The sequence below is a fragment of the Protopterus annectens genome, chromosome 8.part0 (genome assembly GCF_019279795.1).
Source record: "Protopterus annectens isolate FY-2018-M chromosome 8.part0, PAN1.0, whole genome shotgun sequence".
NCBI classification, from domain to species: Eukaryota; Metazoa; Chordata; order Ceratodontiformes; family Protopteridae; genus Protopterus; species Protopterus annectens.
The window spans coordinates 1908555267-1908575504 of NC_056741.1; the positions used below are offsets into that span (position 1 = coordinate 1908555267).

A 20238-nucleotide genomic window follows, 5' to 3' on the forward strand; every position below is an offset into this window, starting at 1 on the left:
ATAAAACCTCAAGTATAAATACTTAAAATCACAAACTATCATGTTACACTACAAAACATAACAGTGAAAAATGTTGTAATGAGAAAAAAGTTTACATTCATTTCCTTGAATCACATTTGGTTGAGTCACTGTACAATCCTGAAAAGGCAAAATGCCAAATTCTGCTATACCCCACATAAACACCAAACCTCGATACTGCTCTGGACCTAGGAACAAGCGTTGACATCGGTCAAGACGGGGGTGAGATTTGTCAGTCGGAAATATCAGTGTTCAGAATTTTCATCATTCGATATTAGGACATCACACAAGTCAGATTCGAATGAGTGTGATTCAGGAAAATAAATAGTAGATTGCAATGAAAAACAATAACATGAGTTAAAACTCAATAGTCATATTATTTGTTACATAGATTAGTATGTGATCAATGAGACAATTATAATAAGATAATTAAAGAGATATTAGAGATTACATGATTAGAGACAGTGAGGTGAAATGGAGTGATAAGAAGGATGGAGGGAAGGAGATTATAAGAAGAGTGCAGGATAGGGCATCTTTGGGTAGCTTAGGTGAGTAAGGTGGAAAGGTCTGCAGAGATGTAGTAAATAAGGTACGGTAGTGACAAAACAAAAAGAAATGGAGTAGAAGGCTGGAGATGGTTGTGAAGTGTGATCTAGGTTGAAGGAGGGGAGTGAAGTATAGTGATTCTTGATTTACTTTTATGTTTTTTTAGGTGCACAAGGGTTAGATTGTGTGTGTGTGTGTGTGTGGGGGGGGGTGGAACCACTCGGAACAAAAACCTAGCCACAGCAATATTAAATAATGACTACATGATAAGTCAGTAAAAACTGAACAAATCCTTTTATTCTCCCTCTATACTGAAATTTGAAGTCTATTTCTGCAGGGATGTCATTCTGAATACTGCCATGAATAAAATGACAGCAGTTTTGGTAACACTATTCAAGGTACAAAACACATCCACAAATGTCATGCAACCAATGCAAAAAAAAGCTAGTTTCAGCCCCCATTGAATAGAAACAACATAAAAAAGTATTAGACAAGACATTATAAATTTATGAAAATATTTTGTCATAAATGTTTAACAAATGCAATTATTATCAAAATAGAAATTTAAAATAAAAAATATTTAAAATGATGTAATCCTGCTCAATTACCTCAAATAATCATAACCTCATAAAAAAAAAAAAATAAAAAACAATATTAGCTAGTTTTCCTGTCAAAACTTCCATGTGAAGTTTTTAATCGACTGAAAAGACAGACATGATTAACTCTCACCTCTGGAAGCACAAGGTAATGATAGAACTGCAATAAAATGGCCTTAGAACAGAAACTTAGTGAAACATTCACAAATGGCATAAACACAATGGAAGGGTTAACTCCCCCCCCCCCCCCAAAAAAAAAAATTGCTAAAAATAAACAGTACTAGTCTTATACTGTACAGAGATTCACAAATGGCATAAACACAACTGAAGGGTTAACTGCCTCCCCCTCAAAAAAAAAATAGCTAAATATAAACAGCATTAGTCTTATACTGTACAGGGAAAGTAAAAAATAAGCATATAGGAAATTTCAAATAAGAAAAAGCATGAAGCAGCAGACTACACTATTCAAGCACTTGATAGAAAAGGCAGAGGGAATAAAAAAATACTCAAAAGGGTTTCCTATCTGAACTCAACCGCTGAAGAAACACTGAGTAAGGATCAGCCTTCCAAGAGATCCTTCTCTCACTCTGGCATTAGAAAACCTAAAAAGAGTACTGTCTATTGGTCTGTAAGGCAGTCCCTGTAGTGCCAGGTGATTGGTCCATCACACCTACAAACAGGCAGTGGAAGGGACTGAGCTTTATTACACTGAGACAGAGAAGGGATTACTACCTGAATGCCAGCAAGGCAGTGTGTTTGTTGATTATCCCCTCTAACTGTCCCTTCACCTTCCTGTCTGGATTCAGAATCCGGAATCTCTTCAGGAAAAGGGGTATCACACTTTCTTTTACCACACACCACCTTATAAGAAGGATTAATAGCCTAAATTAAACCCTGAGCTAAACCCAGTAAACTACTGTCTAAGGATATTTGAGGATAAGTAGATACATGTTTAGTTTTCTGTTGCTTTTTGACAATAAAAATGGAGCCAACAGTGTTACTAATGGCAACAGCAGCTTCCCCAGGGATGGCCACAACATTCTGACTAAATAGGGAAGCTTTCCCTGTTCTCTCTCTCAGGACTAAGAAGATTGGTTCTTTCTTGCCAAATGAGGGTACTCCAACAGCCCCAGATGACGTGGCTAACCCCCAGTCCATAGTGGCTGTAGGTGGATACACCAGAGGGATCCGATGTAAAAGATGAGTAGTATGAGAAACAACCTATGGCCACAGGAGAGTCACCCACTTGCAGCTGAGGTAAACTGATATCCTGCTGTTGTGGAAAGGGTTGTTTGCTTAACTCTTTCTTTTTGTGGCTAGAAAAAGGAGATACCATGGGACTGATAGTTTGTTCTTTCCAAGGGGAAATAAACAGCACAAGGTGGTAAAAATTTAAGGTCTTTAAAAGTTACCATTTTCCCCCACAAAAACAATGTAAAAACTTTGAAACACTGCCAGCTCCAAAAAAAGTAAAATAAGCACATTTTTCACACAAAAATGACTGTCAATTACTATAAACAAATTTTAAACTGACAGGAAAAATGAGTGCTTCTGTTTAAAAGTACAGTTATGTCTCATGTCGGTCTGTTAAAACATACACTCCTAACTTTAAAACAAGTTTCCGTTCCTAAACAGGAAAGTATAACAAAATAATTTCTATAAAGTGGAAGGTTTTTCCCAAAGGGATCTTATCTGCCCTGCAAAGGAACAGCATTAGCTGGCCATCGATCCTTGAAAGCCTGCAGAGGAGCATACTCTTCAGTGGCAGGAAAGCTATGAAGGGCTAGGCACTCCAACCTGTCTTTTTGGTCAGCTCAGCTTGAGCTGACTGATGGTTTAGCCATGTGGAAGGTGATCTGAACCTTTGGAAGCTGGCCGGCTGTTACATCCTTGGCAAGAAAAAGATCATATAGCTAAGGCTGCTGTAGCAAAGATCAATATGATCAACATTTTGCAGACCTAAAGAGACTATTAATAATTCTGTTGCAGTGGTCAGATTAGTTGTACCTACCAACATCTTTATCCTTTGTATTTATCTACGGTGAAACCTATGGGTCACCTCTATTCCATAGACAAGATAATTTCTGACAACTGGTTCCACTTTGGGACTATTGATCTTCTGACTTTGTGAAAGCACAAGCCATGTTCCCAAAATAATGAAATATTACCAGTGCAGCAGGTAATATATTTTGTACATCTTCCAGAACAAACTAAAGTATCATCTCTTACTCTTACTCTCATTCATTCCCTTGCTTTCTTATCTAGGGTCCCTATGGTCAGCAAAAAAGTTAATTAGAGATAAGTTGAACCCATGTACAACCCCCCCGTTTCCCATCCTACACAGTGAAAGCTATTTGCAGGCATGTGCTCTATTACAAAGCCCTTAGCTGCATTTATAAGCTTTGCCCTGAGCCCACTTCATCCATAATTCTGAATAGGTAATCTCACTTCACCTCTTGATCACGTTCATTATACCAAACAGAACCAGTCCATCTCATTGGTTTGATCTTTCCCTAAATAATCCATGATTTCTAACTCTATCAGGAAAAGACTGAATTTTAATGAAGTCTGATTGCCTATCATCCAGCATTATAATTGCCTTCTCATACCTCACCATAAAATCCTTGTAAAAGTATTAGCATATGCATTCATTGGTGATCTAGGTTAGGAAATTGTAATACCCTCCTGATCACCCTTGCCCTTTGGCCTTATTGTTATTACTACTATTGCTTTATAGACTATACCTTCCTGAGTGAGTTTGCACATTCCTACATATGCCTCATGAAGGCTACTGAGGAAACGTGGCTTGACTGAGCCAAGCGCACATCTTCACTCCATAGGATGAATCCCATACACCTTGTTTCTAGTAGGTGCCGGCATTGCATAAGTTCAGACTGCCTCTCTTCCCAGGATGAGTGAACCAGTGATGGCTACAAACTCCTTCCCTCCCCACCAGACTTCTCCAGCGGCCAAACCACTAACCAGTCTCAGATCTTCTGCCTGCATCTTTTCTCACACCTCCCTTCCAGTTTCTTTGCACCACTTTTCTTCATGGGTACCGTGAACACTGCCTTACTTTAGAGACTTCCTGAATTCCTAACACAGAGGATTATGATCAGGTCGCTGATGATCTAGAATACATAATAAGCTCGTTATGTATAAACACAATAGTAAGCTTATTATGTGTTCTAGATATGGATGCCAAGAAATTCACCTCAATATCTGAGTATAATTCTTTGTCGCACATGTAAGCTTTATCTGTTTCATGTACTACCAGTTACAAGAAAAAAAAAACAGAAAGTGTAGAAACATGAAATGTTCTCCGTGCTTCAAAAGCCAGTAAGCAGTTTCAGGTTTTGTGCTTAAGATATCTAGACAAATACAAAAATAATGGGGGGGGGGGTGGCAGGCAAAGGATCAACATTAAAGACATTTTTTTTAAATATTAATCCAATTCACTTTAGAATATTAACAGAACAACAGGTATTGTATCAACATTCATTTTCTGAACAATTAGTAGTATGAAATCCTAATGATTTATTTACCAACTGTAATCCTCTCTGATTTACAAAAAAAAAAAAAAAAAAATCAAATATTTTACAAGGGTCAGGGCAAAAAAAAAAAAATTAGGCAAAATCAGAAATGCTGTACAAAATCAAATACAGCTAATAGCTACAGCATGCAGAAATGAAATGCCCCTCTGGAAGAAGGTAAAAAGTACAGTTTTGTAAGTTTCACTTACCCATAACAGTAGATGTTCAAATTCCTCACTGCTGCAGTAACCTTTAGGCTATATGAATTGCGTCTTGCCATGGACACAATAACCGGCCAGTTTCCAAAAGCTCTGGGTCCTCTCATGCTTCCACTCTGACTGCTGATTGCTAGTCCTGAGGAGAGAAAACCACCAATGTGGGAAGTCTTCAGGACTTTCTTGCCCAGAAGTTAAGTAGTAGTGCACTCATCCTGAATAACAAAAAACAATCTACATCCCAGCAATAAACTATATACAATAGTAGGTGGATGGAGGAAGAGTGCAGCTACTTCAGCAGTCAGGAATTTGAACATCTACTACTATGGGTAAGTGCAACTTAACACAACTGTATTATGTACAGGCAATAAAGGTTGATTACCAAAGCATATCCAACCTGGAGGGAGGAAGGATATAGATCCAGGAACCATTAGAAAATGGTCCTAGCCAAATCTGTCCTAGATTCCGAAAAGGAATCCATTTTGTAATGCTTTGTAAATTTATGTACATGGGATCATACAGCTGCTCTAGAATACTTGCAGAGTACATACCAAAGAAGATAAGGCCTTAGTAGAGTGAGCCTTGATACTGCCTGGAAACAAAAGGCACTAGTCTAGGACAGCCATCTGGAAATAGTCCATTTTGACGTGGGTTGTTCTTTCTTTGCCCCAATGCTTTCTAAAGGACTTGGTTCAGTCAAGATAGTACCTGAGCTGCAAATGTACATCCAGTGTACGTAGCATCCTTTCTCCTTGGCTTTGAGGATCTGAATAGGACACTGAGAGATTTATGGCTTTATTCAAAAAGAAGCGAAACTGCCTTAGGTCTGAATGAGGAGGCTGTTTTTAATAAGACACTTTGGAAGACCAGACATAGTTCACCCACCATGAGAGCTTGCAAGTCAGATACTCTTCTTGCAGATGTCAGAGCAATGAGAAGAACAGAGTTCCATGTAATGAGCACTAAATTTGCCCAATACACTTAAAGTGGTCCTTACCAATGTTAAAAATGTGCCAGTTTTAACAACATTACAAATCAGATTGATATTGCTGGAATACTAAAGTGGAACACTAATATGATTAGGTTTAGCAGGCAATACTGAAGTGGACACATTACTTAAGATAAAACAGGAGGAAAAGTATGGTGTTGGTCTGCTGGTTCTCATCCAATATACCTCCTGTATCGGACCTCCCACCTCCCTCACAGAATAACCCCTATCAGTAAAATCCCTGCATAAATTTTTATGTGCATTTTCTAAACTATCATTGTCATTATTCAGCCTAGACATCCTCATACATTGACTCTTAATTACATTCCTGTAAATGATGTAGATTAGATGTAACTCAGAGTAAGGACTGAGACCAGTTGGGAAGCACCACATACACAGCCCTTTTGGTACTACATGCACCTTAATACATTCTTTGAAATATGCATTATCCAGCTGTAATTTCTTTACTTTCAATAATTTATAGTCCAATTCAGACAGAGAAGAAACAGTGAGATTAAACGATTTACAAAGCAACAAAGAAATCAGAAATCATGCAACCTGATGAAGGGGGTGGATTGGTCATGATGAATGCGTGTGACTATAATATGAAAATGAGGTCCATGTTTGCATCTGACACCTATAAGGAGGTGTCTATGAATGAGTGGGATGTTGCATACAATAGAATAAAGGCAAATCTAAGTGACTTATTTATTCACCAACAAATATCGATTGATGATTATAACTATCTAAATGTGATGCATCCTAAGATACCCCACGTTTGGTTTGTCTAAGACACACAAAAACAAAGATTAACCACCTATACGATCAATTGTTGATGGCCGTGGTTCTATTACCCACTCCTTGGCCAAATTATTGGACACTAGATTAAAAAGTTTGATTGCTCAACAGCCACATTTGCCGTGATTCGTGAGAATTTTTACAAAAAATTAATTACCTTCCCTTCAAAGACACATACACCTTTATCACTGTGGATGTCAAGGACTTGTATTTGGTCATTCCTCACAAATTAGGACTGGAATGTTTTTCTGAATTTTTGATGGAGAAGAATATCCCACAAGACCAAATTAATGTTTATATCAATTTATTGGAGATTGTACTGAAAAATAATTGTGTTAAATTTGGAGGTGGTTTGTTCTTACAACAAGCAGGGGTAGCCACGGTGCAGCATGTGGAAGACTTTTTGCCAATCTTATTATGATACAATGGGGAAGAAGTTCTTATTTAACTCACCTACTTTTGCATCATGTAGATTCTACATACACTTTTTGGATATTTTCATCCTGTGGGATGGGGAAGCTCACGGCATCCCCCATTTTTTAGCATATATTAATCAAACAACAGAGTTTCTTGCATTCACCTATGAGAGTAATTATGTGAACATAGCTTACCTGGATATATGGCTGGCCGAGGACAACACAAAAAGAAGATTCACCTCGAAAATGTATAGGAAACCCACACATTCAAACAGTTTTCTCCATTTTGCAGGTTGTACCCTAAAACACAGAAAAGGGCAGTGGTCAAGGGCCAATTTGTGAGGGCAGCCCAAATGACCACAGAAGATACTGCCTTTTGGGATGAGTGCATATTGCTGAAAAAAGTGTTTTTATAACGTGGCTATCCTACAAAATTTGTAGACAACTTGATACTATAGATGATCAATAAACGTGAGTCTCATCATTTTGTGCCCATTCAAAAACACACAGACCTTCATTATTTTATTACAATCTAGTGTAATGAACATCTCTCCATTAAATCAATTCTGGAAAGAACTGGTGTCTTCTACAAGAGAATACCATTCGTGATTATGTAGTGCTGGGTCCACGAGTGGTGTTCAAAAGGAGTAGGAATTTGAAAACAATATAAGAACACAGTTGGTCCAAACATCAACATAAGCAAAATTCTGAATTTGTGGGGATGAAAAAGTGTGGTTGTTGCCCCTACTGCCCCAATATTCTGGTGTGCCATGAAATTGCCATAAGAAACAGATTCAGTTGTTGTACAACAAAGGTGGTATATTGTGCACTGTGTATATTCTGCCCCTGTTTTTACATAGGAAAAACAGAGGAGACTGCAAGACACAATACATGAACATTTGTATGAAATCAGAATGAAAAAGAGACTAATGCCCTCTACAAACACATAAAATGTTACCCATACCATATGTTCAAATTTTGTATTCTGGAATAAATGCATTCCAACAGCAATGAAAGTTCATGGACCTTTTTACTGGAAAAAACATGAACTATTATTGACAGTTGCATTTGAATGCCAATACCTGGCCTGGACTCAATGAACATGTTTCAGTAGCATGTTTGCTCAAGTTAAAAGCACTGGAAAGATGAGCCCTAAATACAGGGTTTATATTTTACATATTTTTATATACGTTTGTCTTCATTTTTCTGATTTTATAGGGGAATGCATTTTATACTATATATCTATATATATATATATGTATATATATATATATATATATATATATATATATATATATATATATATATATATATATATATATATATATCTGTGTGTTTGTGTGTGTGTGTGTGTGTGTGTGTGTAGATATATATATATATATATATATATATATATATATATATATATATATATATATATATATATAATACATATTTTTCCTTGTTTGCAAATTTTTTTATTTGAATTGACTCAGTGAATTTCTTTTTGGTGGCTCCTTTAAGATAATACTTCATTTCCTGGGGGCTTGGCAGTCATGTGATTGAACACAAAAGTTACAAATTGTCTGTGTACTTCCAGCAATGTTTATCTGATGAAGTTCATGTATTTTTTGTGAAGGAAAGCACTTATCTCTCATAGTTTTAAACAAGTTTTTATTTCAAAAAGTTTCTAGATTAAAGTTCTTCTGGATTTTACCTGTAGCAGTTTTTTTCCTTGGGCCTTCCACTTGTGTTTTAATCTGTATTTCTTCATTTGCTTTTTAGCCTGGATATACAAACGTCTTAGCTAGTTGTTCAGTCAGTTTCAAAGTATAATCATGGTCCTCCAACATTGTGATCGTAAAGATAAGCCTGTGCTGAATGGTTTTGCTGTTTGCAAGTTCTTCAGAGTTCTTGATATATGAGTTTTGTTTGTATTAGGAGTTTATAAACTGATTTTTGTTAGCAAACTCAAATCATAGTGCAAATCTTCATGACTTTCTAGGCATAAAATAGTTTGTGGATTAAGTGCAAGAAAGCACAACAATAGTGATCACCCTGAAATATCCCTCACTGAGTTGTTTTAATACTTAGGTCTTGCATACTGATTTGTTGATTGACATTACAGAATTGTACAGTAGTCTAAGAAGATTAGTTGGCAGAAACAGAAATATTTCATGGGCAACGCAGTGACAGAATATACAAATTCCCAAAAGGTTTTTGTGACCTTAAAGCTATTTAAATTATTGAGGGATGATCCCCATAAGAATATGAGGTGAAGTGGGCTTCTTAAAAGTTTTGTTGGTTTAGCTACTCAGTTTAACCATGTTTAACCAAGCTGGCTTTGTGTTTTATTTGGATTTTATACAAACATAGATACAGAAAGAAGCAAATTGCAATCTATAATCTAAAAACACTGGATATAAAAAGTTTATGCATCCCTGTTAAAATGCCAGTTTTTTTAATATAAAAAAAATGAGACCACAATAAATCATTTCAAAACATTTCCCACCTTTAATATGAACTATAACCTGTACAATCCAATTGAAAAATAAACAAATATGTTAGTGGGAAAAATATAAAAAATAAAAAATGTACAATAAGCTGGCTGCATAAATGTGCACACCCTTAAACTAATAGTTTGTTGAAGCACCTTTTGATTTAATTACAGCATTCAGTCTTCTTGGGTACACACCTGCCATCAATTAAAGATACTCTGATTAACCTTAAATAAAGTTCAGCTGCCCTAGTAGGATTTTCCTGATGTTTACTCAGTTGCCTGCTACAGCAAAAGCCATGGTTTTCAGAGAGCTTACATCAAAGGGATCTCATTGTTGAAAGGTATCAGTCAGGAGAAGGGTACAAAAAAAATTCCACAGCATTGGATATACCATGGAAGACAGTGAAGACAGTTATCAAAAAGTGGAGAAAATATGGGACAACATTGACGTTGCAAAAAACTGGATGTCCCTCCAAAATTGATGAAAAGACAAGACAAAAACTGGTCAGGGAGGCTGCCAAGAGACCTACAGCAACACTGAAGGAGCTGCAGGAATTTCTGGCAAGTACTGGTTGTGTACTACATGTGACAACACTCTCCCGTATTCTCCATATGTCTGGGCTATGGGGTAGGGTTACAAGACTGAAGCCTTTTCTTACACAGAAAAACATCCAGGGCCATCTAAAATTTGCAAAACAATACATCAGGTCTCCCAAAAGCATTTGGGAAAATCTGTTATGGTCTGATGAGACCAAGGTTGAACTTTTTGGCCACAATTCCAGAAGGTACGTTTGGTGCAAAAACACAACACTTCACATCACCAGAAGAACACCATCACCACAGTGAAGCATGGTGGTGGCAGTATCCTGCTTTGGGGTTGCTTTTCTTCAGCTGGAACAGGGCCTTTAGTCAAGGTGGAGGGAATTATGAACAGTTCCAAATACCAGTCACTTTTGGACCAAAACCTTCAGGCATCTGCTAGAGAGCTGAAGATTAAGAGGACTGTCACCTTTCAACATGACAATTACCCCAAACATGCATCCAAATCAACAGAAGAATAGCTTCAACAGAAGAAAATTAAAGTTTTGGAATGGCCCAGCCAGAGCCCAGACCTAAATCCAATAGAAAATCTGTGGGGTGACCTGAAGAAGGCTGTGCACAAGAGATGCCCTCGCAATCTGACAGATTTGGAGTGCTTTTGCAAGGAAGAGTAGGCAAATATTGCCAAGTCAAGATGTGACATGCTGATAGGCTCTAACCTAAGAAGACTGAATGCTGTAATTAAATCAAAAGCTGCTTCAACAAAGTATAAGTTTAAGGGTGTGCACACTTATGCAACCAGCTTATTGTACATTTTTTATTTTTTACATTTTTCTCCGAACAGATTTGTTTGTTTTTCAGTTGAATTGTACAGGTTATAGGTCACATTAAAGGTGGGAAAAGTTTTGAAATGATTTATTGTGGTATCATTTTTTATGTCACAAAAAAATGGTATTTTAACAGGAGTGTGTAAACTTTTTATATCCACTGTATGTGTATATATATATATATATATATATATATTTATATATATATATATATATATATATATATATATATATATGTGTGTGTGTGTGTGTGTGTATGCATTTGTGTCCAAAAAACCAAGTGGAATAGAAAGGCAGGAACGTCACTACTAAAATCAAAGAAATTTATTGTTTGTGAGTGCTTTCGCAACGATCAACATTGTTTCTTCAGACATAAAATCACAGTACTAAAGCACAATATATATGCACAAAGCATTCCTAATTAACCAATCATTATTCTCAAAAGAATCAGAATTTTGAGAATAATGACTAGTTAATTAGGAATGCAGCGTGCATATATATTGTGCTTTAGTACTGTGATTTTATGTCTGAAGAAGCAATGTTGATCATTGCGAAAGCGCTCACACACAAATTTATTTGGTTCTACTAGTGACGTTCCTGCCTTTCTGTTTCACTTGTTTTTTTGGAGCTATTTCTTACAGATTTGTGGGTTTACTCACTGTTTGGGGATTGTTGTGTGTGTGTGTGTGTGTGTGTGTGTGTGTGTGTGTGTGTGTGTGTGTGTGTGTGTGTGTGAATGTGCATGTGTGTGTGTGTGTGTGTGTGTGTGTGTGTGTGTATGCGTGTGTGTGTGTGTGTGTGTGTGTGTGTGCGTGTGTATGCGTGTGTGAGTGTGTGCGTCTATAAATATACATATAAAGATATATACAGAGACTGTGTGACAGATAGAGGGAGAAAAGGCAGGACAGAGTGATCTTTAAAAGTTCAGCAACAGAGTCAAAAATTTACTAATAAAAATGGAAAAATGTGTGTAGAGGGCAAGCAAAGTACACCTATTTCCCCAATGAAGACCAGAGAAATCTAAATAAAGTGTTCATTCCCACAGACAGTCATCTCCAGACATATGTCACTCAGTAAAGTCAGTAACAGCTCCATACTACATTCACTGCCTGTCCTTCCTAAAGAATGCTTACAGGTCATGTGCAAGGGAGTTGACTGCATATGGAAAGTACAGTTGCATAAGTCCTATTTATCTGCAACATTAGATGTTCGAATTCCTCGCTGCGTCAGTGGCATTTTGGGTTATCTGCAAAGGTAATGCAGAACTGGCCAGCTTTCAAAAGCTTAGACCCCTCCATCTTCCTATGACAGCTGATTAGCTGCACATATCCTGAGAGGGAAGACTTCAACTGTCATAGGAAGTGTACATTAAGGGCTTTTTGCTTCCACCAAGGTGAATAGGAAATTACTTGAAGGCAAAATCATCTAGGAAGTGTAAATCTGCCACCAATGACAATACTATATAAAAACAAATCCAACAACTGAATGAAAGAGGATGAAACCCAACTCAGCTATTCCCAATATGGGGGATGAAGGATGGGTGTGCTGTCACTGAGACAGTAAGGAATTTGAACAACTACTGTTACAGGTAAGTAGGACTTAGTTAACTGTACTGTGTTCATTCAATGGCATTCTGAGTAGCTTCCCAAAGCTTACCATACCTGGCAGGTGGAGGGGTAAGGATCCAGGAACCCCTGGAGCAAAGCCTGCTGTGAACCATGAAAAATAAAAAGAAGTTATGTCTTACCATAACGTTCCATCTGTATTGATCCTCGTTCAGTCATTATGTATAGGTATTGGTTCCGACCTCGGAACCGAGCCGGCCATTTTCCAAGCTCGCGTCAGCTTCAAACTCTCGAGCTAAACTCTTACCCATAACCCCCCTCTCCCTTTTACCTCAGATTGAGTTTGCAAGTTAAAGAAGGTAGAGGCTACCTCTGGTCAAATAACCTAAGAGAACTGGATGGTAAGATCCACTAGAAACCACAGGAGGGGGAAGGAGGGAGGGTCGTGATGACTGAACGAGGATCAACAATACAGATGGAACTTTATGGTAAGACATAACTTCTTTATCTGATATTGTTAATCCTCGTTCATTCCTTACGTATGGGACAGGGTCCCCAGCTACCTCTATGCCTGGGAGGCTCTCATGGAAGGACATTCCTGAGCACCATAGAACCAAAAGATGCTCTTCCCCTGGAGGCCAAATCCAATTTGTAATGATTGATGAAGGTATGAGGTGTAGGCCAAGTTGCAGCTGCACAGATGTCATGTAAAGAAGCTCTGGCATGGAAGGCAGCAGAAGTTGCCACCGACCTTGTAGAATGAGCTTTCATGGTAGTAGGCAACAAAATATTACGTTGTATGTAGATAAAGGTCACACAGTCCTTCAACCATCTAGCTAATGTGACCTTAGCAACAGCCGATCCTAATCTAGGTCCAGAAAAGGTCAAAAATAACTGGTCAGATTTATGAAAGGATTTAGTCCTGTTTAGGTAAAAATGGATTTGCCTGTGTATATCAAGGGTATGTAGGCAATACTCTCCTCTGTTTGAATGGTTGGTAAAGAAAACTGGCAATTCAATGGCTTGATTAATGGACATTTCAGAAATCACTTTAGGCAGAAATGATGGATTAGTCCTCAGAGACACTCTCTCTTTATGAAAAATCAAGTATGGACTCTTGATACATAAAGCTTGAAGTTCAGAAATACATCTGGCAGAAGTAATAGTGACCAAAAACAAGGTTTTCCATGACAAATACTTGAGGTCACAAGAAGAGGCTGGTTCAAAAGGTGCCATTGTCAGAGCTTGCAGAACTAATGATAAATCCCATGATTGAATAGGTTCTCTAAAAGGTGGCTTCAGATGATTCACACCTTTTATGAAGGTCTTGCACAATTCATGAGACATAGATGAATCTTGGATACCCTCATGAAAGTTAGAAATTGCAGCCAAATTAATTCTAATGGTAGAGGCCGATAGACCCGATTGAAACAGATCGGTCAGATAGTCTAGTATTATCGACACTGGTGCTGAAAAGGGGTCTACTTGTTTATCTTTCAGCCAACAGGTAAATCTTTTCCACTTGCTCAGATAAGTAATTCTAGTGGAAGACTTATGAGAAACAATGAGAATATTACGTACTGGTAAAGAAAGATAATTCTGCCTGGCAATCAAGGGAATTGGAGTAGCCAAGCCGTGAGCTTCAGGCTGTTCAGGTTGGGATGTATCAGGTTCTGTGGGTGTGAGATCAACTCTGGGATTGGATGGAGAATCCATGGTCAATCTAGTAGGTGAGGCCAAAGGAACGGGAACGAAATCTGTCGTGGCCAATATGGTGCTATGAGGATTACCTTGCTCTTCAACTGCCGGGCTTTCTTCAGAAACTGGGGAATAAGAGGAAAGGGCGGAAATGCATAGAGGAGACCCGAGGGCCAATCGTGGACTAGACCGTCCCTGGGTGACTGTCCCAGAGGGGGAATCAGGGTGAAGTAGTTGCTGCATTTGTAGTTGGTTGGGGATGCAAAGAGGTTGCAGCAAGGATGGCCCCAGCGGTGGAAGATCTCTGCCACTATCAAGGGATTCAGGGACCACTCTTGAGGTTGCAGAATGCATCTACTGAGTCTGTCTGCTATCACATTGGAACTCCTGGGAATGTGCGTTGCTAGAAGAAAATGGTTGGTAGCCATCGCCCATTGCCATATTCTCATGGCCTCTCAACAAAGTGGGTAAGATTTGGTTTGACCTTGCTTGTTATTGTACCAAACCACTGCCATGTTGTCTGATTGAATCGCAATTGTCCCAGATGGCAGCAGGGGATGGAATGCTTGCAACGCCAGAAGCACCGCCCTCAGCTCTAGGACATTTATATGCAGATGGGCCTCCAGTTGGGACCAAGTGCCTTGGACTGTCTGTCCCCAAAATAGCCCCCCCCACACCATCAGGGAGGCGTCCGTGATCACTTTGGCCTTGGATTGCTGGGGGGGAAAAGGGCGAGACCATTGTGAGAGATTGTGTGTCATCCACCAATTTAAATCCTGTTTGCATCTGTGGGTTACTTGAATCATGGCTGAAAGAGGATGCTGAAAAGGATACCATTGGGTGAGCAGTAGCCATTGTAGAAGCCTCATGTGAAACCTGGCCAGGGGAACTATGGTGATAGAGGCTGCCATGGAACCCAACAGCTATAGAACCGAGTGAGCCGTGGAATTTTCCTTTGAAAGGATTGGAATTAGTTGTTGCTTTATCCTTAAAATTATGTACTCTGGAATAGCAGCTCTGCAGTTTTTTGCGTCCAAGATGACCCCTATGAATTCTGTCGACTGAGATGGGGTGAGATTGGATTTTTGCCAGTTTATGGTTATGCCTAGCCTTAGAGCAGCAAGGAGAGAGTATGCCAAGGCTTTTTCCAGTAGATGTCTGGTGGGGGCGGAAATGAGCCAGTCGTCTAGGTATGGAAACACCTGGAATCCTTGAAGATGCAAGTGAGCTGTGACAACTACCATGCACTTTGTGAACACTCTGGGGGCTGTAGAGAGTCCGAAGGGCAGTACTCTGAACTGGTAGTGACTGGCTTCCGCACGGAAGTGCAGAAATCTTCATGATGGCCTGTCCACCTTTATGTGTTAGTACGCATCTTGAAGATCTATAGAGCACATCCAATCATCTTTTTCCAAAAGCGGGAGGATAGACTGTATAGTGACCATCCAGAATTTTTGTACGCTCACAAACTTGTTCAATACACTGAGATCCAAAATTGGTCTCCAGTCCCCGGTTTTATTTGGCATCAAAAATAGTCTTAAGTAGAATCCAGATCCTAACTGGTCTGGAGGGACTATTTGGATGACTCTTTTTCTTAGCAGCCTTTCTATTTCTAGTGCTGCTTCTTCCCTTTGACTGGGTGGAACATCGGGAAGGTTTTTTGAAGGGATGGGACAAAGATCAAAGGGGATATGATACCCACTGGTTATGATCCTTTGTACCCAAGAGTCGGTGGTGATGGTTAGTCAGGCAGAAGGGTACAAGGAGAAACGTCCCCCAACCACCTCCAGAGGAAAGGAGTTGGGCCGCTCTTCAGGAGAACTGGTAGGACTGACCAGGGAAAGAATCCCTGGAACCCTGGTTATGCGGTCCCCCTCTGCCCTGAAAAGGGCATCTTCCCTGTGAGTTTCCCCCTCTGCCTCTGGGGGAGAACTCGGCCTGTGTGTCATGGAAAGGACACTGAGATTTCTTAAACCATATTTTCCCACTCTTTTGGTTTTGGGAGAAAGCACGTTGAGGGGAAGAATAATGGACACCTATGGCAGAAAGGGTCTTACCATCTTGTTCACATCTGGCCTGTGTGCTTTTAACTTTGGGCCCAAACAACGAGGAGGGCTCAATGGGGGCATTGAGGAAGGAAGACTTAAAAGGTTCTGCGAAGTTGCACAAGCGCATCCAGGCATGTTGTCTCAATACCGCAGCTGAACCCGCCACTCTAGCTGCTCCTTCTGATGCGTGAGATATCAATCGCATAGAGGAGTTAGATATAGATTCATTGGTGGCCAGCTGAGAGGCCACTTTGTCAGGGACGTCATCAGACACTGCACCAGCCAAGGTTTCAGAGAGCTCAGAAACCAGATCCCTTTGAAGACTGGTAAAATGTGCCATATAATTCAGTGACCTGATAACAAAGGTCGCTAAAGCAAAAGTGTGCTTCCCTATTCTGTCCAGAGCCCGGGACTCTCTGTTAGGTGGATGGACAGTCTGGCTTTCCTCTTCTGCCAGATCCTTGTTTGTTGCAGCTGCCACCACCAAAGCATCTACAGGAAGACCTTTGGACCAATGGGGGTATGAAGCAGGAGGGGACAAGATCTTATTTGGCCTCCAAGAAATAGCTTCAACAGTATCAGGGGCCTTCCAAGCACGCTGCACTATAAACTTGACAAGTTCATCGGCAGGTGGAGTAACCCAGGAGGTAGGGGGCTGGACAAGAAAAGCCTGCACGAACACAGATTCCTCAGGAGTCAGATTAGAGGGCTGCCAGTCACCTCTCTGTTTCAGGATTTCAAGGATATCACCAAAGGATACCTCAGAGGGTGACCGAGAGGATCCTTCCCCCTCATCGAAATCTGTGTCTTCGGTGAGAGACTCCTTTGTGGAGTCCATGTGCTTCCTCTTACACAAACTTTTCTGGTGGACTTCCTCAGTGGGGAGAAGCTGGGGAAGACAACAGAAAAGGGGATTCCAGAGGGAATATGCCCTGAGGCTCTCGCACCTGGTGTCTGCTAGGTGTGACTTGTGAAACCAGTGTACCAGAGGCGGGCAGAGGTATAGACAGTCCGGTATCGCCAGCAGCAGCGAAAGCCTTCTCCATCAGTTGGAAGGCTGGTCCACCCAGAGAGGAGTGTATATCAAGGACAGGAGGCACTCCTCCTCTAAGTGGCTCAGCCTGCCAATTCGGAGTCTCTGGATGGCTGTGGAGCAGCAAGCTATGCGTATCACAGCTGACATCCTGGGTCATAGCAAAACTTTCCTGCCATGAAGGCAACTGCGGTTCCTTAGTGAGATTCATAAAGGGAACCGCAGAAGGGGAAGACTGTACTATATCCATGGACTTCAAAGCCAATTAAAGAGGAGAATAAGAGGGTGTCTTTGGAGATGGGTGATCACACTCCCAAGGAAGGATAGTTCCTGGGGGGGTGGAATACCTCTGGCCAAGAATGCCTGGTCCACAAGACGCAACACATCTTGTTCAGAAAGACCTCTAGTGGACCTCACACAGACTGAGGGAGAAACAGGCCTGTCCACAAAAGAGGTAGACTCGGTGCCCATCTCATCTAATCGCACCGAGGACAATGGTTCTGAGAAAGACTGAACTACTGTAGTCTGCACCGAAGAAGTCATCGGTGCCGATGTCATTGTCTGCACCGATACAGGGATCGGTGCCAAAGTGGTTGTCGGTGTAGACAAAACTGGAACCGACAAAATTGGAGTCAGTAATAAATGCCTCGGTTCTGAGGAAGATCTCGGAGCCGACGCAGTCAAGTTCTGCGCCGACTGAACAGTCGGTGCTGATACAGTGATGAAGGAGCCCCTCTGTGCCGATATGTAGGAGACTGCAGGAGAGGACAGAGCCGAAATCACTAATGGAGCCGAAGGCTTCGGTGCCGAAGGTCTGGGCACCGAAAGCACAGGGGCTGACTGAGAGGGCTCCGGAGCTGAAATTTTAGCCTTTTTAGATTTTGGTTGTTGAGAGTCCCTAGCCAGGGATGAAGGCAAGGATTTAGCCTTAGTAGAAATATGCAATTTCTTATGGGCTTTAGGAGGGGTTGAGACCTCTGACCCAGAAATAGCCTCAGAAAAAGGGAGATTTTAGAAGTCCCTTCAGTATCAGTTAATTTTTTCGTTCTAATAAAGTTCTGTTAGAATAATTATCACATATAGTACAAGGTGGTTCAACAGACAAATGGGAAGCTCCCAAACAGTAAATACATAAAGAGTGTGCATCAGAAGTAGGCAGTTTGTGTCCACAATCAGAACACCGCTTAAAACCCGGACTGACCTTTTTATCTGTCATTTTAACAAAAAGAAAAGTACCACCAATGGTACAAAAAATGGTACCCGAAGGTATGAAAAAGAGGGGAAAGGAATTACCAATGATGGTAAGGAGAAAATACCTCGCGGTAACAAGAGTAAGTAAAGGACAGAGAAGAAAACCTGAAAATATGAACGCTAGATGTGAAAGGGCAAAAGATAATAAATATTAACTTTTCTGACAGAAAAGTAATTTGTAAAGCAATTAAACAACAATTGACTGTACTTAGCTCAAGAGAAGTAGCTTGACACGACCAGATGGCAATGCGGCAAACGAAATCTGAGGTAAAAGGAGGGGGGGATTATGGGTAAGAGTTTAGCTCGAGAGTTTGAAGCTGACGCGGACTTGTAAAATGGCCGGCTCGGTTCCATGGTCGGAACTGATACCCATACATAAGGAATGAACGAGGATTAACAATATCAGATCCCAGTTGTAGTGCTTTGTGAAGGTATAAACACAGGACCAGATTGCTGACTCTAGAATGCTTGGATTTGAATATATCAGTCTCCTCTTACACACTGTGTGACGCTGAATGAATTACTTAACCACAAAACAATTTATGAGTCATACTAGAAAAGTCACATTTGTATATAACTTGTTTCTCCATTTAAAAAATATAAATCACTGACTCATTACTCACTCAGGTTGGGTTTATTTATGAAAATATCAAATGCAAAAGTGCAATTGTAAAGTTTTTTGTCATACCTTGAGGATGAAGTTGTTGATGAGCACCATGCTGCTTATGCAATACAAAAGTCTTGTCTATTGTTATTATGTGGTGTACAACATGCATCTGATAAATACTTAGCCAGTGATATAATACATATTATACCATGGCCCCCCCAAAACGTGCACGCTGATTGGCCAGCGTGCCCGTTGTAAATCGAGTTATACTAATGGAAAAAGGTCCGGTCGCCCGGACTTTTTTCCATTAGTATAACTCGTTTTAAAACACTGTCTCGCTATGTTAAATGGGTTTAACATAGCGAGACAGCTTTAAAATAAGCAACAGAGATCTCCATTGCTTATTTTAAAGCTGTCTCGCTATGTTAAACCCATTTAACATAGCGAGACAGTTTTAAAAAGCAACGGAGAAAGCAAGATCTCTGTTGCTTTTTTAGTGTTTTGCTATGTTAAATGAGTTTAACATAGCAAGACAGTTAAAATAAGCAACGGACATCTCCGTTGCTTATTTTAAACTGTCTCGCTATGTTAAACTCATTTAACATAGTGAAACACTAAAAAAACGGAGATCTTGCTTTCTCCGTGCTTTATACAACTCTGATGTACTGCGAGGCGCCGCAGTACATCAGAACTGCCGGATGCCAGACATCTGCAGAAGGGCAGCAAACAGGCATTATACTATGCCATTATTTAAGAAAAGTAATAGTTTCTTTTCTTAAATAATGTCATGGTATAATAGCAATAACCCACTTCTGGGTGTGGGTAATGGTAAATTTACACGGTTGGCTTTGTTTGGTCTCGGGCGCCCTCGGGACCAAACCACGCCAACCGTGGGTAAATTTAGCATTACCCACACCCAGGCGTGGGTTATTGCTATAAGAGAAACAAGATGGGTGAAGAAAACAATCAAATACTTTCTTTACTTAAACCTGAGGTGGATGGAACTAAGATTTGATTCCATTAATTATGCAGTGCAATGAATGCAGCTCCATATATAAGGGTGAGGTGTCTTTGCCCACC

The 20238-nt window shown here is 40.1% G+C and overlaps 1 protein-coding gene across 2 annotated transcripts in view; it reads right to left on the reverse strand.

The window, feature by feature from the left end:
* LOC122809712 (protein NLRC5-like) overlaps window positions 1–20238 on the reverse strand; it is a 1339659-nt gene that overhangs the window by 860220 nt on the left and 459201 nt on the right. The window lies entirely within an intron of this gene.